Consider the following 23,121-nt stretch of genomic DNA (forward strand, 5'->3'; position numbering starts at 1 on the left):
TATCAAAATGTATAAATGCATTCTACTGTCATGTACAACTAATTAGAACAAATAAAATTAAAAAATATTAAAACAAAAACAAAAACAAAAAAACCCTCATGTGTTGAAGGCTTGTTCCCCAGTGCAGAAAAGTTCAGAAGTGGGACTCTGGCTTTATCAACAGATTAACCCATGGATGGGCTCATAGCTGAATGGACTGTAGGTAAAGACCGTAGGAGGCAGGGACTAGCTGGAGGAAGTAGGTTATTGAATTCATGCCCTGGAAGGGTATTTTTTGTCCCTGGCTCCTTCTGTCTTTTTCTGCTAACCATTGATACACTGGTTATCGGTGTGACAAGTTTTGCTTCCTCAAATGTTGAAGTTTGAACATTAGAGAAGTATGCTGAGGCAAGAATGTGTAGAACAGGTTTTATTTAAAGGTAGTAACACAGACTTCTCCCAGGAGGGAGAAGGGGATCATGACTGGTATCCTGGCATCCTGGTATCACAAGAAGTGAGAGTGCCCTGCTCCTTTTATAGACTAAAGTTTCTTTATTCTCCTGCTCTCTCCCTCCTTATCTCTCTCCTTCCTGCCTACCTGACTAGGCCCAGGAGATGCCAGTGGGATGGCCAAAAGGTGGGAAGCAGATGGGCAGGGGGACGGCCAAATGGAGTTCTCTAGGCAGGTAGCAGCCCAGGGAGCGTTAATTAGCGATTCTCTGTGGCCTTTTGGAAGGGGTAGTATAGGCAGGTCATCTTGGTGATCCAAGGGCTCTGGAGACATTGACATTCCAATCTCCCAAAGGCAGTCTCCAACTTTCAGGATCCAGACTGGCCTCCATTTTCTTGGTCTGACCTGATTACCTATCTACACTAACTTCCTGTCTTTAATTCTGGCTTCATCATAAGGTGAGTAGCTTTACCACATGCTTCCACCATGATGTACTGCCTCTGTGTAGGCCTAGAAACAATGAAGCCAGGCAACCATGGAGTAAAATCTCTGAAACCATAAACCAAAATACATCTTTCCTTCTTTAAGCTGTTTTTCATAGGTATTTTGTCACAGTGAAAATTATAGTTGACTAGTACAGTCCCCTTCTCACTTTATTGCAGTGTACTTTATTTTTTTCTCAAAAAACAAAACCACCAAATTTATTAGTTTGACATTTCCTCTGATCTAAAGAGAAAGATGTCAATAAACAAGTCCCTGGCAAAAAACCCAAACAAACAAAAAAACCCCAAAACAAAACCCTAGGACATACATACAGGCACCTACCCCTATGTATTCAGATGATCTAAAAGGAAAAAGGGAAAAGTTCTGTTCAACAGAGAAAATTATCTTCGTTTTTGGAAGATGTTTCCACATCCCATTCCATGTCGTCTTCCTCTTGCAGCCACTTGGGCCTTCAGAATATCAGCTTTGCCTCGGCTGGCCCCTGAACCTTGGTTTTTTATTTTTCATGCTCTTTAACATTGGTGTATTTTTCAGCATGTCAGGCAAAATCAGAAAGCAGATCTTGTTACCATGGATATATACTTGTTCTACTTGTGCTACTCTGCCATCTCTGTATGTGACTGTGAGGTTGGACATCTAACATTTCATATTGTCCTCCCTTCAATGAGCTTCCCTTGATATACCTCACCCGTGTTTGTCTCACATGTCACAATGTGGCCCTCGGCCTCGTGCAGGACTCTAACTGGCACACCAATAGACATCTTGGCTGGAAGAGAGTTCGACGGCCGACTACTACTCCTTCTCTATGATGTGTCAAAAATTTATGCAACCGCGAAGGCGTGAGGCAAGCGGATGGCTGTGACCGTGTTCCCCGAATACCACGGGCTCCCCACAGTGTACTTTCTTTAATGACATATAGCTACAAAAGGCAATGCTGTCCAATATTCACTTTCTTTCTGACCTCTTGTGACAAGGAAAGATACTCCTTTTATTACTAGAACTTTGCATACAAATATTCTCTTTGTTAATTACTAGTTTTTACTTTTTTCATTTATTTTTATTGGTACATTATTACTACATTATAGTGGGGTTCCTTGCTACATGTTCACAGGTAACACATAGTATAATAATATAATTTGGTCAATATCATTCCCCAGTTTTCCCCTTTGTATACATATATTCTAAAAGGCAAAACTTAACAGAGATACTTAAATGTTTTACTTCAGTGATCAAATATTGTAGCCCATTGTAGGTCTTCAACTGAATAAATGCCATGATCTCTTTCTAATGTATGTTAACAGTGTCTTGGTCAAGTGACCTTTTGAGGTTCACTGGCTTATGGTCACAAGTTTCATTTTCATCTCCCCTACCTGAGTGTCATAAGGTTCATCTTCGCTCTCTCTCTCATTTCCTATCCAGAGTGAGCTCTTGAGAAGTCTTAAATTGTATTGGTGTATTAAATAAAGCCTCTGCTTTTCTTGTGTAAATGAACGGAGGTGTGGTGATTCCAAAATCTGACCTGAAATCCAAGTCTTCTTTCTTTCTGCGTGATTCAGTCCGTATAAAAAGCAAAGTCCTATTTTTATTATGTAAGTTTGGTGTGTCCCTCCAACCTCATCCCACGTGGTACTTAGATACCTTGTTCTTCGAGCTTGCCTCACTGGGTGCTTGTGAAGTTTCACTGGATTGTCTCCCTCCTCACCTCTGCCTCTTAGATGATTTCTTTCATTGCCTCCTCTTGTCCACACACCTTTGGAAGTTCAAAAGCTTTTATGACATTGACTATAATCTTTTATAGCAACTTTCAAATATTTATGCCTAACCCTATCTGTCTTCCCTATGACATGAACTATGTGGTAGGTATTTCTCTTTTCTCTCTCTCTCTCTTTTTTCTTTTGTAGTACTGGAAATTGAATCCAGGGGTGCTTTACCACTGAGCTACATCCCCAGTATTTTTATGTTCTTGTAATTTTGAGAGGGAATCTCACAAAGTTGCCTAGGCTGGTTTCAGACATGTCATCCTGCCTCAGCCTCCTGAGTCACTGGGAATGCAGGTTATGCCACCATGCCCATTTCATGGTAGATATTTCAATTTAGCTACTCCAATATTGCTGCCTCTCTGTCAGGTTTTAAGTGAAAATTGTCGATTAATTAATTAATGTTCCTACTTCTTTACTCAACCCTTACCAATTTCCTACTAAAAGTGATTATTCCTAGTACTGAGGTGATACAAATCATTAGAATTACTCTTGTTGCTTTATCTCATCTCTATATGTGATTGGTTAAGATAATTAATATAAAAATATACAAGAACATGGCTAATAGCTCACGAGCAGTATGTTTCTCAATTACATGAAGTTAAACAAGCATTCCTGGTCTACGGGCAGCTTTCTTCTGAACAGGGAGAAGGAACCCAAGCTCTTTACGTCCTCTCAGATCTGTCATCTCCTAGAGGTTGTGGTTACCGTAGGGGAAGAAAAGAACCTGAGGGTGAGGTGAGGGTGAGGTGAGGAGGTCTTTGGGTTAGATCTTGAAGTGGTTCCCTGATTTTTCACTCAATATTACACTCCTTTGACCAGAACCCAGGCACCTGGCCAGAGGTGGCTGTAAATGTAGTTTAGCTTCCAGTGACCTGGAAGAGGAGCAAATGCAGAGAGGCTGGCTAGTCTCTGCCAGTTGCCAAATTCTACTGATGTCTGTTTCCACCGTCACTGTCCTAGTGTCAGCTACTCTTCTAGTGTTATGCACTACTGAAATGTTTGTTGAACTACTTTCTTGTCTTCCTATTTCCAGTCTTCTCTAACGAACTTTGACCCAATAACCAAAGTGTGCTTTCTAAACTATTTGGTGACTCCACACTGCAAGGTGTCCAAAGACTTCCAAAGTCTACCCTGTGTCCTTATCTCTCTTGGTTTAACTTCTTAGATGTCTTTGTGCCATCAGATCCATCTGCTTAACATCTGGTCTTCAGGTTCTTTCTCAGCTTCCTCCACTGGACACTAAATTGGACCATATTACTGGGCAGATTGTACTATGGAAAGACTGATTTAGAAGCCAGAGGCTGTCTAAATTATGACTTTGCCACTAATTTAATCGGCATGACTTCTCTCCTATACTTGTTTTATTTTAAAGAAAAAAAAAACCAAGATATAAAACCCTCCAGTTGCAAAACTTTTTATTGTTTGTTCTGTTTAGTTATACATGACAGCAGAATGCATTCTGATTCATTGTACACAAATGGGGTACAACTTTTCATTTCTCTGGTTGTACACAATGTAGAGTCACACCATTTGTGTAATCACACATGTACATAAGATAATGATGTTTGTCTCATTCCACCATCTTACTTTCTCCCTGCCCCCTCCCCTCCCTTCATTTCCCTCTCCATTCTTCCCTTGTCCCCCCACATTATGTATCCGCATTCACTTATGAGAGAAAACATTCAGCCTTTAGTTTTTTGGGATTGGTTTAAAGTCTAAATAAGTTCGTGTAAATAATGCCCTGAGTTGATTGGTACTCAGACACCTGGTACTTAGTAAATGGATGACTTGTAATTACTAAGAATGAGCTCCTCCATCTGTAATGGCTCAAACCCTCCCTTTCATCAAGGTTTTGCCTAAGCATCTTAAAAATTGTGACGCCTGCTCAGCTAATGCAGCCCAAAGTGATCTCTTACTGTTCTGAACTGTCAAATCTACTTATGTGGCAATTAATCTTATAATGGTTTATGATATTTTTTGTGTGCACAGAACTTTTAATTATATCTTTTGTTAGAAATAACTTCCTGTGGAGTTTCCACTGCTTGCCTGTGAGAATTGGAAACCTCTGACTGTGGCTTATATATCCTTTAATCTCCAGTGCCCTTCACAGTGATTGATGGTTTCTTTGTAAGCATATCAATAAGAGCTGTTTAATTTAATAAATCCATTTCTAATGTTGACTGTTGTAGCTCTAGCCAGGGAGTGAAGGCACTGTAAATATTTATTTGGCAGGTTTTATGGTACCAGTTGGAAGGTGTTGCTTCTCAGAATCCGAGCTCATAGTTATGAAGGAATTGATGAAATTGTGAATACTGAGCCTGCTGGCATCCTGGCCCCCCACCGGGAGCATTTGAACACTTCACATTAGTAATAACTTCCTTACAGGGTACTGTGGGCTCCCCATGAACTGTTAACTAGGGGGAGCAGATTCATTACTGCAAAGTGGTTCAGTTTAGAACAAGCTAAATAAGAAGATTAAAATCATTTCAGAAGAAACATTTCATGGGATATTAATACATTGGCTGTAAATAATGAAAGATAATGAGAATATTAAATCCTAGCAACAATATATTAACTGCAAGAGAGCCAATTTATACAGGAGTGCTTTGTCTTTTTCTGAGACAGATTTTCATTGGCTGAAAGGAAATGACCACCAAAGAGACACCTTTGGTAAGATTTCACTGTAGTTTTTAATAGTTGAGTTTTCTTGGGCTCATTACAGTATTTGGACTTATATTCTTTTACAAAGAAAAATAAATAACCCAGGATGGGACTAAGAGGAGTTTTTATTTATTTATTAAAAAAAAAATACCATTCCTTTAATACAGATGAAAAAATTCATGGGATGTTTCTGATGGTATATTTTTATGTCACACCCAGGAATGAATTCCAAATGCAATGGGTTTTCTTGGCATCTATTGGTGGGTGGGTGTGTGGCAGAGGAAGATAGGAATTTTCTTTTTATGCAATGCTGTGAATGAGCTTAGGGCTTCACTCATGCTAGGCAAGCACAACTTCCATTGATCCACATTCCTAGTGTTGTGGTGGGAGTTTTCCAGGGTCTAGTTTATATTATCTGTGACAAAGTGCTACTTAGTGTACAAGAGAAATTATTTAAGGGTGAGGAGCTGGGAGGGAGATGGATGTGGCATCTTAGTCTTTTCCTCTACCTCTAATTTGCCCCTGAAATTATCCCACTCAAGGTAAGAGGAAGGGAATAGGGAGCCAGAATGGCTAATTGAAAGGGGTAAAAATTAGTATTGCTCCATGTAGCTGAGCTTTGACAATGCTTGAAACAAGAATTCGAAGGCTGGTTTCCTCAGACTACTCAAGGAACAAGCCATGTTTTGTGAAATCATGTGTTGATGGTTAAGGGAGGTTTGAGTTTTCTTTGACATTTCCCTTTCTTCCTTTTTGATTGACCATGAATTTGAGTTAAATTAATATTTCTTAACCTAGTCCAAATCTTTGCTTTTCTTGCTAAATATCCACATTTTCTTTAATTTTATGGAAAGAGATCCAGAATCATGAAGGCAGATTAGTGATTTACTGGATGGATGTACAAATTAGTAGCAGAACTAAGAGTAGAACATGAAAATGGAGAAGAGCATTTATCTGCTTGCATAAACCATCAAGTGTTCTTTGTTACCAGGGAAGAGCATATGATGTTGCTAGGATACGTTGTGGTCACATTTTGAGGGGCATTGTTCTATGTACAATGGAGACTCTTGGTTGGATTCAATGCCGTGGGGGTCTTAATAATCACATTTTTTCTTCCTCCAATTCACAAGATTTTATAGTTCATCTTGGGTGTTTCAGTCAATTAGACACACATTAGAAAGGTTCTGTAGACAACAGAACTGTTTCCCGTAGGACTCTCTTTGGTGATTACAAATCCAGTTTCAGGAAACATTGACAAGGATAAAGCAATTATCTCAAGTTCATAGAAGACCTCATATTTCTCTTATTTTTCTCCGTATATTGTCTGGTAAATTCATTATTGGTATTTGAGTGTCAAATAATATTTTTGGAATTATACAAACCCAAATATACATGGAGAAACTTAGACATTTAGTAACCTTCATTTAAAGACTTAGCTCATTAACTCTGAACATTGTCTTTTCATCTTAAACACCCAGACATCAAGAATTGGTGAAGGTGCACTTTCAAAATCAACATTATAATTCTTTTTCTTGGATGGGAATTCTAATGCAGATGAGTCATGTAATCAGATTTTACTAAACACTAACACAACCTGGTTTATGATCTTTTAAAAAAGAGTATTAACTGTTTCTTTTTTGCCTGTACTTTTGTTAAGTAAGGAACAGTAGGTAGATTATTTTCCTTCCTGTGAAGCATAAGAATAGAATGTTTCAAACTTGTAAAATATTAGTACCATTTAGAATCCAAAATGTGAAAAATTCAAGGTAATTAACACAGAGTAACAGTTTGCTTCAAAGCATTTCAAAATTGACATATCAAACAGTTGTACTACTTCTCAGTTTGGTAACATTAATAAACAAGTGCTTGTTATTTAAGAGTAATTATGAATCAATCCATGTGTGATTTTCTAATGAAGTCAAATAAAGAAATCAGCAGTTGGGAGGCATTTTAAAATTCTTAATTAGGAAACTAGCAGCAAGTTAACAATTTTAATTTTCATTCAAATCTTCCCACAGTATTGCTCTTATGTAATGGTGTGATAAAGTCATAGCATTTAGAGAGTGCCAAGTTTGATGGTTCAGTACCTGGAGCTACAAAATTCTTGCCCCTGTCACTTTCAGAAGTGGTGCTATTAATTATATAATATATTTTCACTTGGCAGAAATGAAATGCTTTGAGATCCTTGGAAAGAAGGTGCTGCAAAAAACCACAGGACACTCCAATCTTCCAAAGACTATGAAGAAGATGTGATAAGTATCATTGGGTCCCATTTATGTCTAGAGACATTTGACATCATAATTGACTCACTCAAAGCCATACTGTGAGATGAGAAAAGAATGTAGCATTGACATTTCACACCCCTGAAGACCATTAGAATAACGTCTTGATGCAACAAAGCTAAGTTTATTACTTGTTGAATAGAGAGAGCACCTTGTCAACAAAGACTAGGGTCTCCAAAGAGACAGATGAGGGGCAGAAATTTATAGGGTATAGTTGAAAGTAGATGTAACTTTGATGTGAGGATCTGACTGGAATCAGGAAAAGTTCAGTTATAGTTGTGCACCAAGAGTTTGTACACTGAACTTCCTTGACAAGAAATTTCTGAAATGAATAGCTCAAGTATGTTGATAAAAGACATTTTGTGGGCTGAGGAGGTAGCTCAGTTGGTAGAGTGCTATCCTTGCAAGCACATGGCCCTGGGTTCAATCCCCAGCACCACAAAAAAAAAAAAAAAAAAAAAAAAAAAAAAAAAAAAAAAAAAAGACATAACTCAGCTGTGGGACTACAACCTTGTGGAATCCTGATCAGATTAGTTCAGAATTTATCCATTTGTGCATTCACCCATCTTTCTGTCCTTTCATTTATCCAACACTCCTTAAACACTTTTTATTTGTCAGGAACTCTGCTGAATAATAGGGATACAAGATTTTTTCCCTTGCTGTGAACAAATATTTGATGAGAACAATTTAAAGGAGGTAAGATTTATTTTGAGCTTACAGTTTCAGAGGTTTCAGTTCATGGGTGGCTGACTTCATTGCTCTGGGCCTGAGTGAGGCAGAATAACATGGTGGAAAGGCATAGTAGAGGAAAAATACTCAGCTCATGGCAGCCAAGAATAAGCAAGAGAGCACAAGGAGTCAGAGACAAGGCACAATCCCCAGTGACCTACTTCATCTATCTATGCTCCATCTGCCTATAGATACCAACCAGTAACCCAAATTATTAATCCACTAAGTGGATTAATCCACTGATTAGCTATTAGACTATAGTTCTCAATGTAATTATTTCTCCTCTGAACATTCCTAAATTGTCTTCCACATGAGGTGTCAGGGGCTACCTTATATCCAAACCAAAGCATTTTATTCCTGGCTTCCCAAAGCTCATGTCCATCCCACAAAGCAAAATGCATTTAGCCCATCTCCAAGAGCCCCACAGTCTTAACAATTTCAGTACTGACTAAAAGTCCAAGTGTAAAGTTTTATCTGGAATTCTTGCATTTCTGCATATGATGCCAGGGTATGCCACCAGTTTGAGAAGTACTTAGGTCTCCTTGGACCACAACTGCAGTGGCATCTGAGTGCCTGGGTTGCTAAGCATTATGAGGCAGATCTTGAGGGAAACAACTTCTTAGGTGGTCTCCAGTGCTCTATTCTTCAAGGTGGTCTCCAGTGCTCTATTCTATTCTATTTTTTCAAAAAAGTTTTCACTTTTACATGCTTGTAATGATTCCTAGATGCTCTCAAGGCATCTTTCCTATTGTTTCTGCAAAGTACTTAGCTTCCCTTTAGTGGTGGTAATCTCTTCAACAACCACATCTTCCTTGGCCCCAATTTACATTTGCTTTTAAGGACGAACTGCAAGTTTTAAAAATTCTTACATTCTGCTTTCTGCTCCTGATCCTCACAATAAAAAGTAGGGCTGTTTCTGTGACCATGTGTTTCAGAAACCTTTGGAACTGGATTGAGGCAGGAATTTGGGAAAGTTTGGAGTTGCAGGCTTCAGAAGACTTATAGTGTTGTAAGTTGAGGTTGATAGGCAATTTTGGTGAGAGCTCAGAAGAGCAGAATGCCAATAGGAATGCAGGCAGAAAAGACTGAGGTTTGAAAGGGGAATGGGAACTTTATTAGAAATTGAACTAGAGGCAATTCATCTTACATTCTGGCAAAGAACTTGGCCATATTTTCCCCATGTCCTGAGACTGTGAGGCTGAATTTAGATGTGATGGACTAATTAATCTGGTGGAGAACATTTCAAGGCAGCATGGCATTCAGTCAGTGGCATGGACTTTGCTGGCAGCTTTTAGCCAGTTTTACTGTGAGAATTGGGTGCAGAAATCAGCATTGAAGGGGTTTTAAATATTGCAGTTTGGCCAGAAAAGTGACATGAAATTGGGGCCAAGTAGAGGTGATAGTTAAAGAAATTATTGCCACTAGAGAGATGCTCAGTACTTGGCATAGAAAAAATAGGAATGATTATGTACAACCGTAGAAATGAAATGATGCACCCCATTTGTGTACAATGAATCAAAATGCAGTATGTAAAAAATTAAAAGCTAAATTAAAAAAAACAATAAGAATACAAAAAGAAAAAAGAAAAAAAATTAGGAGTGATGCTTTAATGGCATGTCAGGAATTTGAAGACAAAATCCATTGCAGGCTCAAGGATGTAGAAGGAAAAATTCCTTTGAGAAGAGATTGTGGGGGTACCTGCTCTTACACAGTATCTAGAAAGTTGTTTCCCTGGGATTTGTTTTGCTGCATTTAGCCACTCGGGCATTCGGAGACTGCTACATGTACCAGGGGGCCTGAGAATGGCTTGAGCTGGCAGAAGACCTTGGCATCATACACGTGCTGCTGTTTCTGCAGGAATGCAGGATGTTAGAGTTAAGGGATATTGGAAAATTCCACTGAGACTTCCAAGGGAGGCCTAAGATACTAGGCAGAGAGGAAAAGTATAGCAGGCAGCCCCTGAGAGGGTCGTGCACAAGAGGGTCATGTGAGAAGGAAACCAAAACTACAGTGTAGACCATTGGGAATGAGATGCCAGAAACATGGAAAACCTATTACAGAAAGATGCTGACTATAGACAGAGCCAGCCTATGAAAAGGGCCATGTCAGATGCAATCAGCAAGATCATAGGAGAGTGGCTGCCTAAGCCCTTTGAAGCTTGCATCTTACTGCCATGTAACTCAGATGCCAGACATGGAGCTTCTGAACTTAATGTTTGCCCAGCTGGATTTTGGTCTTACTTTGGTCCCATGCCTTCTTTCTATACCCTTATTTCTCTCTTTTTAAATGGGAATATTTATTTTGTGCCATTACAAGTTAGAAGCTTGTAACTCATTTTTGGACTTTTTTTTTTTTTTTTTGCAGAGGCTTACAGTCATGAGTTTGCCTTGAGTCTCCAATGAGACCTAGGACTTGGACTTTTGGGCAATATTTGAACTGTTAACATTATGGGGTTTCTTGGAGATGGACTAAGGACATTTTGCATTGTGATATAGGCATGATGTTTTGGTTTGGATATAAGGTATCCCAGAGAGCTCATGTAGGAACAATGTAGGAATGTTCAGAGGTGAAATTGTTTTATTATAAGAGCTATGTAATGTAATCAGCTATGTAATGCAATCAGTTGGTTAATATACTTGATTGATTAATAATTTTAATGTGTTTCTGGGTGGTAACAATAGGAAGGTGAGGCATGCCTGAGGAAGTAGGGGGTATGTCTTTGGGGTTTATACTGTATCCTTGGCACCTTGCTCTCTCACTGCTTCCTGGCTGCCTTGAACTGAGCAGATTTCCTTCACTCTTCTGCCATGATGTTATGCTTCACCTCAGGTTCAGAGGCATGGAGTGGGCTGACAACAGACTGAACCTCTGAAACCATGAATCCCAAATAAAGTTGTCTTTCTCTAAGTTGTTTTTGTCATGTGTATTGGTCACAGTGATGAAAATCTGACTAAAACACCATCTAAACCAATTAATGTCAGAATCTCTGGGACAGGGATAAGGCCTTGGTAATTCTATGGTATAATCAGAACTAAAATCTTGCCAAAGTGATTGGGATGCCATCAGTATTTTCAGTGAAGACAACATTAGATTTTAAAGTGTATATAAGTGATGGAGGATTGGAGCAGCTACAGATAGAGACCACTTAAGGGGATACTTGCAATATGTGAGAGATGGAAGTATGAATAGAAGTAGAGACAATGACTCTGCAGAAGAGGGCAGATTCAAGAGACATTGTGGAGCTATTTCTAGTGCTTCTTTTATTATCTACATCAGCTCTTGGCTTTCAGTCATGTCTAGCGAGAGCATATAACAAGTAACTCAAAAATGTATGAGCTGAATTAAACATTAAAATTTTAGTTGATATTTACAATGTGAACAAAGGCATAACAGAGGGCAAAATCAATCTCACATGATTTGATGTGGCTTTAGGAAAGACTGTGGGACTTGGGAGTCATGGTGCTTTGAGCTTGGCCTTGACTTTGCCTTTGATGTTTGAGTCCAGTGAGTCCCAATCTGCTGTAGGACTTGGTATAGTGAAACACAGAGTTTCTGCTCTGCAATCCTCAAAGGATTTCCTAAAGACTAGAGGAAATAATTATTATAAAAATACTGAACATTAGAAAGAAGATAGGTAAGAAATGATGCCTAGTGAAGTTCTCTAAGCCCAGCACATGTAGACACTATTGTGACTGGAATCTGTCAGTACTCTAGAAATAAATAAAAGGTATTTCCTAAAGGACTGGTCCTTGGGTCTCTAGCCCTGTCCTTGGGCCCATGGTTCTTGTCCTTCTCATTTTCCATGCTGTCCCTGCCCTGGAAATTTACTCAGTACGAAGGGTGGCAGGCAGTCTTTGGAATGGCATAGTATTACAGAGGTAAGTAGTCCTTGCTCTGTGACAGCTATTTGCTAACTATTTCTTGCATTATTTAGTCTTCACAACACAAAGAATAATAACTAGTACATGAATTCTATAACCTTCTGCTACTGACTATAGCAATGATAGTACTGTAGCTTCCTAAAATAAACTAGAAAAATTCCTACACATCAGTGGGAGATAACCATAAAAGTGGTATTTACTTCAACCCTTGTACCAATCCTGCAAGTCATGCATTATTTTTATGTCCATTTCACAGGTGAGTAAACTAAGGGATTTTTTCTTAAGCTCTGGTTTATCTCTTGAAACCATGTTACCGCACTCATTTATTTTTTCTTTCCTCCTCTCCTTCTCTTCCTCCTCCTTCATCTCCTCCTCCCCCACTCCTCCTCCTTGTCCTTCTTCTTCTTCTGATTGAGCCCACGGGCACTTTACGACTAAACTATACCCTCAGTTCTTTTTATTTTTAATTTTGAGGCAGCTTCTCACTTAGTTACCAAGGCTGGCCTCAAACTTGGAGTCTCCTATTTTAACCTCCTAAGTAGCTGGGGTTACAGGTCTGTACCACCATCCCCAGCTCTGCTCTTCCTGATGCCAGTTCAAAGTCCTTATTCTGGTGATTATTTGTATTTTTTCCAGATCATAAATTCCCCTTCCCCCAGTTTGGCTTTCCTAGTATGCATCTCTTCCCATTAACCTTCCTTAGCTCATTCTGCTGTACAGACTTTTGTAAATTGCTTTAGAGAGTTTTCTGAGTGCTTAGCATTCCTTGGCATAGATTACTCACTCAAGCATCCTGACTTTTTCAACTTAGGGTATTTTCTTTCTCTTTGCACAATTTCCCTACCTCTGCTATTTCCTTATCAGGTTTTCGCTCAGCCTTGTAGCATCTGAGATCAGTTCAGCAAGATGCAACTTGCTGACATCTAGGCCTATTGAACAGCAGTGTTACAGCTCTCCACATGATGCTAGGCAGTCACATCTGGAAGGCAAACTTATAGGATTAGGTGGTATACCCAGCAATGTATGTCAACGTGAGTGGGCCGCAATGACCCAGGTATTTGTTCAAATGTTATTCTGGTGTGTCTGTGAGGGTATTTCTGGATGAAATTAACATTTGAATTGGTAGACTGACTAATATTGTTCTACCTTATGTAGACGGGCTTTATCCAATTAGTTGAACGTCTGAATATCACAAAAACACTGAGCAAGAGTGACTGCCTTTGAATTGGAACATATATATATATATATATATTTTTTTTTTTTTTTTTTTTTTTTTTTCCTGCCTTTAAACTTGAACTGAAATATCAGCTCTTCCTTGGTCTCATACTTGTAGGCCTTTGAACTGGGACTACCCCCATTAACTCTCCTGGGTTTCCATCTTGCTAACTGCAAATCTCTGGAATCATCACTCTCCATAATTATGTGAGCCAATTTCTTATAATGAATCTCTCTCTCTCTTTCTCCCTCTCTCTCTGTCTCTCTCCCTCTCTCTCTCTCTCTCTCTTCCTCACTCCCTCCCTCTCTCACCCTCTCTCTCCACAGACATGCATGCACACACATATCTTATATGGCTATTTCTTTGGAGAACCCTGACGAATACATGTAGTACTCCCCACTTTTATGACTCTCTCACACTGATGTATAGGAAATTTTCTAGCTTACATTTTGGGGCTATTAAACTATGTCTTGCTATGGTCAATTGCAGAAGATTACAGAATTTGTGCATTAGCTATTATTCTTTTGGTTTCAAGTTAGTCATCTTTTGGTTTTGAGTAATAAAAATCTTACTGTCTTACATTAAAATATAAATGTACTAGCTCATGAAATTCAAGAAAGAGTTGAGGAATTCTTATTTAAACTGGCTCTTTCTGTATGATGGGAAAATGGCTGACCATAGACATATTTTATACCTCATGAGAACTTACACATGGAAAGATTTAGGAAAAGGCTCTAATTTCCCCAGGTTGGTCCTATCAACTATATTCCAGTAGGAACATGGCAACTCTAAAATATAATTTCTGGGTGACTGAGAGAGCATTCTTCTGGACTCTAGACACATGCTTTGTTTCCTTGTAGGATGGAGAACTGGCTTGAGGTGACCACATCACCTAGACCATTATCACATGTGCTGCAGGAAGCAGAATCACCTGGAAACCTTCAGGTTATCAAATCTTGTGTTCAGGATCATAGCTTGAATTTATTGTCCTTCTTCTCATGAGGTTCTTAAAGTTTTCCCTGCAATGCCTCAGATCCCAGTTTAGTTCAGTTCCTTCCAGAAATCCAAGACCCTATAGTCAACTATTTTTGTAAGGAAGTACATTGTCCAATCCCTCAGCCACTCCCTTCTTTCTCTCAAATTCTTTCACTGTGCCCTTTTGCATTCCTGATCTGTGATTGAAAGCTTCTACCACCCTATGGCTATGCACATCACTCCCCATACCTTAACCAAAACCTAGGTGCCCCTTCTGATACCATTTTACCCTGGAACTTTGTCTTGAAGGCATGAGAAGTTGTAAAAGTCCTCCTTGCTTCTCATTATCTAATTTAAATAATTTCTCTTCCCTTTCTGTTAAAATACTCCATAACTTTCAGCAATGCCTTCTACTAAGCCTTTCTGCAGTTTTCTTTTTTTGAGCTGATTGTGCATCTTATGAAGACTTCCGCTCCTTGACCATCGTTTCCATCTGCATTTCTACTCCTTCTTGTCCTTTCCTTCCTGAAACACTGTAGAAACATTTACTTTATCTTCACTGTCACTGCCGTAGCCCAACTCACCAGTATCTCTTTCATGGACTGTAGCAATGGTTTCCTAAATGACCTTCCTAAAATCCATTTGTTTTTAAACAGCTGGTGTAATCTTTTAATATTGAACAACGACAACAACAACAACAAAAAAATCAGATTGTGTTATCATTCTGCCTCCAACTAATATACCTACAATCTTTCAATGGCTAGTCATAACTTTAGACCAAAGTAGATGCTCCCTACCTCAAAGCTATGCGTAACTGGACACCTGCCAGTCTCCCCCCTGCTTGGGACCATCTGGCACCCCTACTTCTCACAACCTTCCTGCCACAGCCTCTTATTTCCTCAGGAAGACAATTCTTTCACTTCTCAGGGCCTCCACATGTGCTGCTGCCTCAGCCTGGAGCTTTCTTTCCTCTAGGGTCACCCTATATTTATTTCATGGGGTGGACTGCTTCTCGTCTCTTGTGTCTAAGCTCCAATGTCATTCTTTGGAGAGGTCCGCTCTGATCAGTCCATTGAAAGTGGATGTGGCATTTTCTTTTCTTGTCACTACTCTCGGTCATATCTTATTTATATCCTTTATGGCAACTCTTAAAATCTTTATTTTAATTAGTGTAAGATCCATAAGGGAAGTTGTCTGTCTTGTTTTTAGCTCTGTGTTACCTGTGCAGGTCTCCCAAAGCTGAATGTGCTGAATAAATATTTGTTGAATGAATTATACTTATTATGTACCTCTCATGTTCCTTCTAATGAACATACTTTTGTCATATATCCTCTGATAACAGAGTCCAATATTAGGTGCATAAGGAGGACACAAATCTAGAGGTGGTTTTGAGTTTTACATTATAGGAAATTGGATAAATTTTTTTCTGGAAGCTATCTGCTTTGTAAATTTAGAGGACTGAACTCAAAAAAGATTGCAACCTTTTATTTATTCTACATTTTATAGTCATAACACATTTCTGTTAGTAACAGTGATTATTTGGGGGAAATAATTTAATAAATTCTCCACCTCTTTGCCTTCAAATAGCTGAACTCTGCTATCTTCCACAGTTTCCAGAACATTTATGCTACAATTATGATACCTGTCTTCACATAAAACAGTTGTATGAGTCTCGCAACAGTCATTCTGGGATATTTTATCACAATTTCAATGACAGAAGGAGAAAATATTGATGAAATACTTGTGAAAACACTTTTATTAAATGAATATTTATTAAGTGATCATTATCTTTATGTGCTGAGTGTTCTGCTAGGTTCCTTGGAATGTGTGGTGGAGAGCAGATCTGGATCACACTCCTGTGGAACTTTCAGTCAGGGGTGGGAGAGACATTAAACAAATGATCACGCTAATGGAGGTAAAATTTTAAGAATAGGTATATTTTCTGAAGAAAAGAATGAGTTTCTAGGTAAACAAAGCACCTGACTTAGACTGGGATGAGGAGGAGGCTTCTGGGAGAAAGGGATGGTTTAGTTGAGAGATAAAGGAGGAGTAGACAGTTAAAATCCTCTGTTAGGGGCTGTGGCTGTGGCTCAGTGGCAGAGTGCTTGTCTAGAACTTAGGAGGCACTAGGTTTGACCCTTAGCGCCACATAAAAATAAATGAATAAAGGCTTGCAGTCCATCTACAACTACCAAAAAAAAAAAAAAAAAAAACCTGTTGGTAGAAAAAAGTTGCTGAGTCTAAGGAATAGAATTCTCTGGGGCTAGAGAATATAGAATGAGGTAGAGGAGATGTTATTTGATCCTTGAAAAGTTTACAGGATCAGAGAGGTAGAACCTTTTGATATAAATGAAGAACTTTGAACTTTAATTTACATTTTTTTGACAAGTCAATAATAGTGTTTTTTTGAGGGGAAATATCAGATTTGGGGTTTGAAAATGTCCCTCAGGCTGACATGTGGAGAGTGTGCAGGAATAGGGTTAGACTGTAGGGAGACCAGTTCTGGTAGGCTATTGCAGAAGCCTTTGCAGGAAATGGTAGTCAGCTGGATGGGGGAGAGGCAGTGGGACTCACGGACAGTACACATACTTGAGAAATAGTTAAGCCAGGATTCTGGTTGGTGCCATTTACTAAGACTGAGAACACTGGAGTAAGATTATGTTTTAGAGGTAGATCTTGAGTTCAGTCTTGTATATGTTACAACTGGAATGCCTTCAAGGCAATCAATTGGAGAGTTCATGATGGAAGTTACACATATTGTTTGAGACCTCAGAGGAGAGATCTCTCAGAGGAGGCACCTAGTCTGGGGGTATGACTTCAGAACCTCAGGGACCAGAGATGGGGTTAGTCAAAAGCATGGGTAAGGATGAAATTGCTTACGGAGACAGCAAAGAGTAAGAAAGAAAGGTGGAAGAGGCGGTCTTGAGGATTTCCATCATGGAGTCTGTTAAAGGAAAAAAAGATTTCAAAGGACAAAAAACAAATCAGAGGTAAGAGAGGAAAACCAGGGCAGTGAGGCACCACAGAACCTACTTGTTTAAATGTTTGTGTCCCTCTAAAATTCGTATATTGAAACTCAACCCCAAAGTGGGAGAATTAGAAGCAAGGTCCCTGAGAGTGATTGGGTGACGAGAACTCTGCTCTCATGGGTGGAATGCGTGGTTTCATAAAAGGCTTGAGGAAACTAGCCTTTTGCGTTCTGTTCACGAATGAGGGTGCAAAGTTCATCCCATTTGGAGAACATAGTGACCAGGTATCAGCTTAAAAGAACAGAGATTTCAGCAGACATCAAACTTGCTTCCCAGACTCCATAAGTAAAATATTATTGATAAAGTACCCAGTTTAAGGTATTGTGTTATAATGATGTGAATGATCAGAGACAGAATTGAAGGAAGGAGTGTTTTAATCTATAGGCAGTGCCACATACCGTCAGGCAGACTGAACACTAAAATGTGTCCTTTGGACTCATTGACATTCAAACTGCTGTCTCAAAGGCATATTGGTCACAGAGCATGTAGGTGTTACTCTCAAAGAGTGGGAGGTGAGAAATTGAAACTGGGTTTAGAAAATTCTTGTAAGAGAGTAGCTCTAGAGGAAAGCAGAGAAGTCGATAAGGAGAAGGCTTTTTAAAGATGGGATAATCTTCAGCATGTATAATTATTTGTGGGAAGGGTCCAACAGAAAGGGAGGTATTGCTTTTTATAGGAGAGAGAAGGTTCCAGAGATGGGAGCAAGTGAAAGTTCCAAAGCATGGGTACAGAAAATGGCCTGGAAGTGTCTTTTCCTCTAATATAACGGGAAGAATGAAGCAAATTTGGTGTATATGTTTAGGAGTAAATTGGTTATTCTTTTTTTTTTCTTATTACTGGGAAATAAATCCAAGGACACTCTACCACTAAATTACATTGTCACTAAATTACTCTACCACTAAATTACATTATAGTTCTTTTTAATTTCATTTCATTTTTTAATTTAATTTTTTATTTATCTTTTAATTTTTTACATACTGCATTTTGATTCATTGTATGTGAATGGGGTACATAATTTCATTTCTATGTTTGTACACGGTGTAGATTCATACCATTCATGTAATCATACATATACATAGGGTGATGATGTCTGTCTCATTCCACCATTTTTTATACGCCCCTCCTTCTTGTTTCCTTCTACATAATCTAGAGTCCCCCCATTTTTCTCTCCCTCCCCACCCCCATTATACATCATTCTCCACTTATCAGGGAAAACATTTGGCCTTTGGTTTTTTGGGCTTGGCTTATTTCACTTAGCATGATATTCTCCAATTCCATCCATTTATCTGCAAATGCCATAATATTATTCTTTTTTATGACTGAATAATATTCCATTGCTTATATATACCACAGTTTCTTTATCCATTCATCTGTTGAAGGGCATTTAGGTTGGTTCCACAATCTAGCTATTGTGAACTGAGCTGCTATAAACATTGATGTGGCTGTGTTACTGTAGTATGCTGATTTTAAGTCCTTTGGGTATAAACCGAGGAATGGGATAACTGGGTCAAAATGTGGGTCCATTGCAAGTTTTCTGAGAATTCTCCACACTGCTTTCCAGAGTGGCTGCACCAATTTGCAGCTCACCAGCAATGTAAAAGTGTGCCTTTTTTCCCACATGCACACCAACATCTATTATTGTTTGTGTTCTTGATAATAGCCATTCTAATTGAAGTAAGATGAAATCTTAAGAGTTGTTTTAATTTGCATTTCCCTAATTACTAGAGATGTTGAACGCCTTTTCATATATTTATTAATTGTCTTCTTCTGTAAAGTACCTGTCCAGTTCCTTAGCCCATTTATTGATTGGGTTCTTTGTATTTTTGGTGTAAAGTTTTGTAAGTTCTTTATAAATTTTGGAGATCAGTGCTCTATCTGAAGTGTGTGTGGAAAAGATTTTCTCCCACTCTGTAGGCTCTCTCTTCACATTCTTGATTGTATCCTTTGCTAAGAAAAAGCTTTTGAGTTTGAGTCCATCCCATTTATTGATTCTTGCTTTGATTTCTTGTGCTTTGGGAGTCTTGTTAAGGAAGTCTGATCCTAAGCCAAAATGATGAAGATTTGGGACTACTTTGCCTTCTATTAGGTGCAGGGTCTCTGGTCTAATTTCTATGTCCTTGATCCATTTTGAGTTGAGTTTTGTGTAGGGTGAGAGATAGAGGTTTAATTTCATTTTACAGCATATGGATTTCCAGTTTTGCCAGTACCATTTGTTGAATAGGCTATCTTTTCTCCAATATAGGTTTTGGCTCCTTTGTCTAGTATGAGATAACTGTACTTATGTGGGTATGTCTCTGTGTCTTCTATCCTGTACAATTGATCTACCTGTCTATTTTGGTGCTAATACCATACTCTATAGTAGAGTTTAAGGTCTGGTATTGTGATACCTCCTGAATCACTCTTCCTGCCCAGGATTGCTTTGACTATTCTGGGTCTTTTGTTCTTCCAGATGAATTTCATGATTGCTTTGTCTATTTTTATGAGGCATATAATTGGAATTTTAATTGGAATTCCGTTAAATCTGTATAGCGCCTTTGAAAGTATGGCCATTTTGACAATGTTTATTCTGCCTATCTAAGAACATGGGAGATCATTCAATCTTTGAAGGTTTTCTTCAGTTTATTTCTTTAATGTTCTGTAGGTTTATTGTAGAGGTTTTTCACTTCTTTTGTTAGATTAATTCCCGAGTATTTTATTTTTTTGAGCTACTGTGAATGGAGTGGTTTTCCAATTTGTCTTTCAGAGGAGTCATCACTTTTGAATAGAAATGTGTTAGATTTATGCATATTGATTTTATATTCTGCTACTTTGCTGAATTCATTTATTAGTTCTAGAAGTTTTCTAGTAGAGTTTTTTGGATTTTCTAAATATAGGATCATGTTATCAGCAAATAGTGACAGCTTTAGTTCTTCTTTTCCTATTTGTATCCCTTTAATTTCTTTGGTCTGTCTAATTGCTCTGGCAAGTGTTTCAAGGATGATGTTGAATAGAAGTGGTGAAAGAGGGCATCCCTTTCTTGTTCCAGTTTTTAGAGGGAATGCTTTCAGTTTTTCTCCATTAAGAATGATGTTGGGGAGTTTCAAGATGGCAGACTAGAGGGTGACTGCATTCCATGTTGCTACAGGACTCAGGATTCAAGAAGAGGAGGTATTGAGAGTCTCAGGACCAACTCAGAGCCACCAGGTGAGTATCCACCACTGGGTGAGGCTCCCCAGCCATAGTGTTAGTCTCAGAATGCAGGGAACTTTGTGGAGAAGAGTTGCCCAGAGAGACTCCCCCAGTGGCGCGGTGAACCCAGACAGCTGGGAGCATGGCAGAGGAGGGCTGCCCAGCAAGAGACTTCCCTGCAGAGTGAGGCTCTCCAGCCCCGGCAGTAGTTCCAAACTGCAGGGAATTTCTAGGAGGAGAGCTGCCCAGCGAGACATCCCCACAGGGTGAATCTTCCCTCCAGGCAAGGCTTTTCAACTGGGGTGGTAGAACCAGAGACCCAGGCCCAGACCAGCTGTGCCCCACGCTGTAGTCTAGTCCCCATTTAGCTGGCCATCAGTCAACAAGTGGAGGTGCCTCTGCCCACTAGCACCTAAAGGCTACCACCCCTAGAGGGGCAGCTTCCTTGTGGATCACTGCATTATCAAGTTCCTCCAAGACTTCAGGCTACTGAAGGCTAGGAGGTGAATTATTGGAAATCTACAGAGACACTGTAGGTCAATAGGGGAAATCTGCAATATCTCAGAGTTTCACTACTAGAGGGGAAGATACCTGAGCAATATGAAAAAACAAGGGAAGAAAATGTCCCAAACAAACCTAGATACTACATCAATAAAATCCAATGACAGCATGGTGGAAGAAATGTCAGAAAAGGAGTTCAGAATGTATGTAATGAAAATGATCAGAGAAGCAAACAATGAGATGAGAGAGAAAATGCAGGCTTTGAATGATCACACAAATCAACTGTTAAAAGAGCAAATGCGGGAAGCAAAAGATCATTTTAATAAAGAGTTAGAGATTCTGAAAAAAAAAATTCTTGAAGGAAACAATAAACCAAATTAAAAACTCCATAGAAAGCATAACCAATAGGATAGAACACGTGGAAGACAGAACCCCAGATATTGAAGACAAAATATTTAATCTTGAAAACAAAGTTCACCAAACAGAGAAAATCTTATACCCACCAAAACTTACTTTCAGATTTGACAACAAAATAAAATACTTCCATGGTAAACAAAAGCTAAAAGAATTTACAAAAAAAGAACCGGCACTACAGAACATTCTCAGCAAAATATTCCATGAGGAAGAGATGAAAAACAACGATGCAAATCAGCAAAGGGAGGAAGTACCCTAAAGGAATAGCCCAATAAAGGAGAAACTATGTCATGTTAAAAAACAAAATGAGCCAAATGACCAGGAATACAAAACATATCTCAGTAATAACCCTGAATGTTAATGGCCTGAACTCATCAATCAAAAGACATAGACTTGCAGATTGGATTAAAAAGAAAGATCCAACAACATTCTGCCTGCAAGAGACTCATCTCATAGAAAAAGATACCCACAGACTGAAGGTGAAAGGATGGGAAAAAACATACCATGCACATGGACTCAGCATAAAAGCCAGAGTATTCATCCTCATATTAGATAATGTGGACTTCAAGCCAAAGTTAGTCAGAAGGGATAAAGGAGGATATTTCATACTGCTTAAGGGAAGCATAAATCAGCAAGACATAACAATCATAAATATCTATACCCCAAACAGTGTCTCATTCATGTACGTCAAACATATCCTTCTAAATTCCAGGAATCGAATAGACCACAACACAGTAATACTAGGTGACTTTAACACACCTCTCTCACTGCTGGATAGATTGTCCAAACAAAAATTGAACAAAGAAACCATAGATCTCAATAACACAATCGATAATTTAGACTTAATGGACATACATAGAATATTCCATCCAATAAAGAGCAAATACACTTTCTTCTCAGCAGCACATGGATCCTTCTCTGAAATAGACCATATATTATGCCACAAAGGTACTGTTAGCAAATACAATAAAATAGAGATCCTACCTTGTATTTTATCAGATCATAATGGATTGAAATTAGAAATAAATGACAGAATAAAAAACAGAAACTACTCCAACACCTGCAGATTAAATAATATGCTATTGAATGATGAATGGATAACAGAAGACATCGGGGGGAAATAAAAAAAATTCTTAGAGGTAAATGAGAACAAAGATACAACATATCAAAATCTCTGGGACACTATGAAAGCAGTACTTGCAGGAAAATTTATTTCATGGAGTGCATTCAATAAAAGAAGAAAAAAAAATCAACAAATAAATGACCTAACACTACAGCTCAAAGCCCAAGAAAAAGAAGAACAGATCAACACCAAAAGTAGTAGAAGACAGGACATAGTTAAAATCAGAGCTGAAATCAATAAAATTGAAACAAAAGTAACAATTGAAAAAATTGACAAAATAAAAAGTTTTTTCTTTGACAAAATAAACAAAATTGATATACCCTTAGCCCCAATAACAAAGAGAAGGAGAGAGAAAACTCAAATTACTAAAATTCAGAATGAACAAGGAAATATCACTACAGACACGATTGAAATACAAAACATAATTAGAATCTATTTTGAAAATCTT

At 38.6% G+C, this 23,121-nt stretch overlaps 1 long non-coding RNA gene and 1 pseudogene across 2 annotated transcripts in view; both read right to left on the reverse strand.

The window, feature by feature from the left end:
- Nucleotides 1-1,107: 1,107 nt before the first annotated feature.
- Nucleotides 1,108-1,818, reverse strand: LOC306659728 (small nuclear ribonucleoprotein Sm D3-like; annotated as a pseudogene). The gene has a single exon. The product of its transcript is annotated as a small nuclear ribonucleoprotein Sm D3-like (transcript).
- Nucleotides 1,819-8,072: 6,254 nt separating this feature from the next.
- LOC306657390 overlaps nucleotides 8,073-23,121 on the reverse strand; it is a 1,092,042-nt gene continuing 1,076,993 nt past the window's right edge. The window contains exon 3 of the long non-coding RNA XR_013762782.1: nucleotides 8,073-8,127. This is a non-coding gene — a long non-coding RNA (uncharacterized lncRNA). The remainder of the gene's footprint in view (nucleotides 8,128-23,121) is intronic.

Source organism: Sciurus vulgaris (genome assembly GCF_902686455.1).
Source record: "Sciurus vulgaris genome assembly, chromosome: 1".
In the NCBI taxonomy this organism is placed as follows: domain Eukaryota; kingdom Metazoa; phylum Chordata; class Mammalia; order Rodentia; family Sciuridae; genus Sciurus; species Sciurus vulgaris.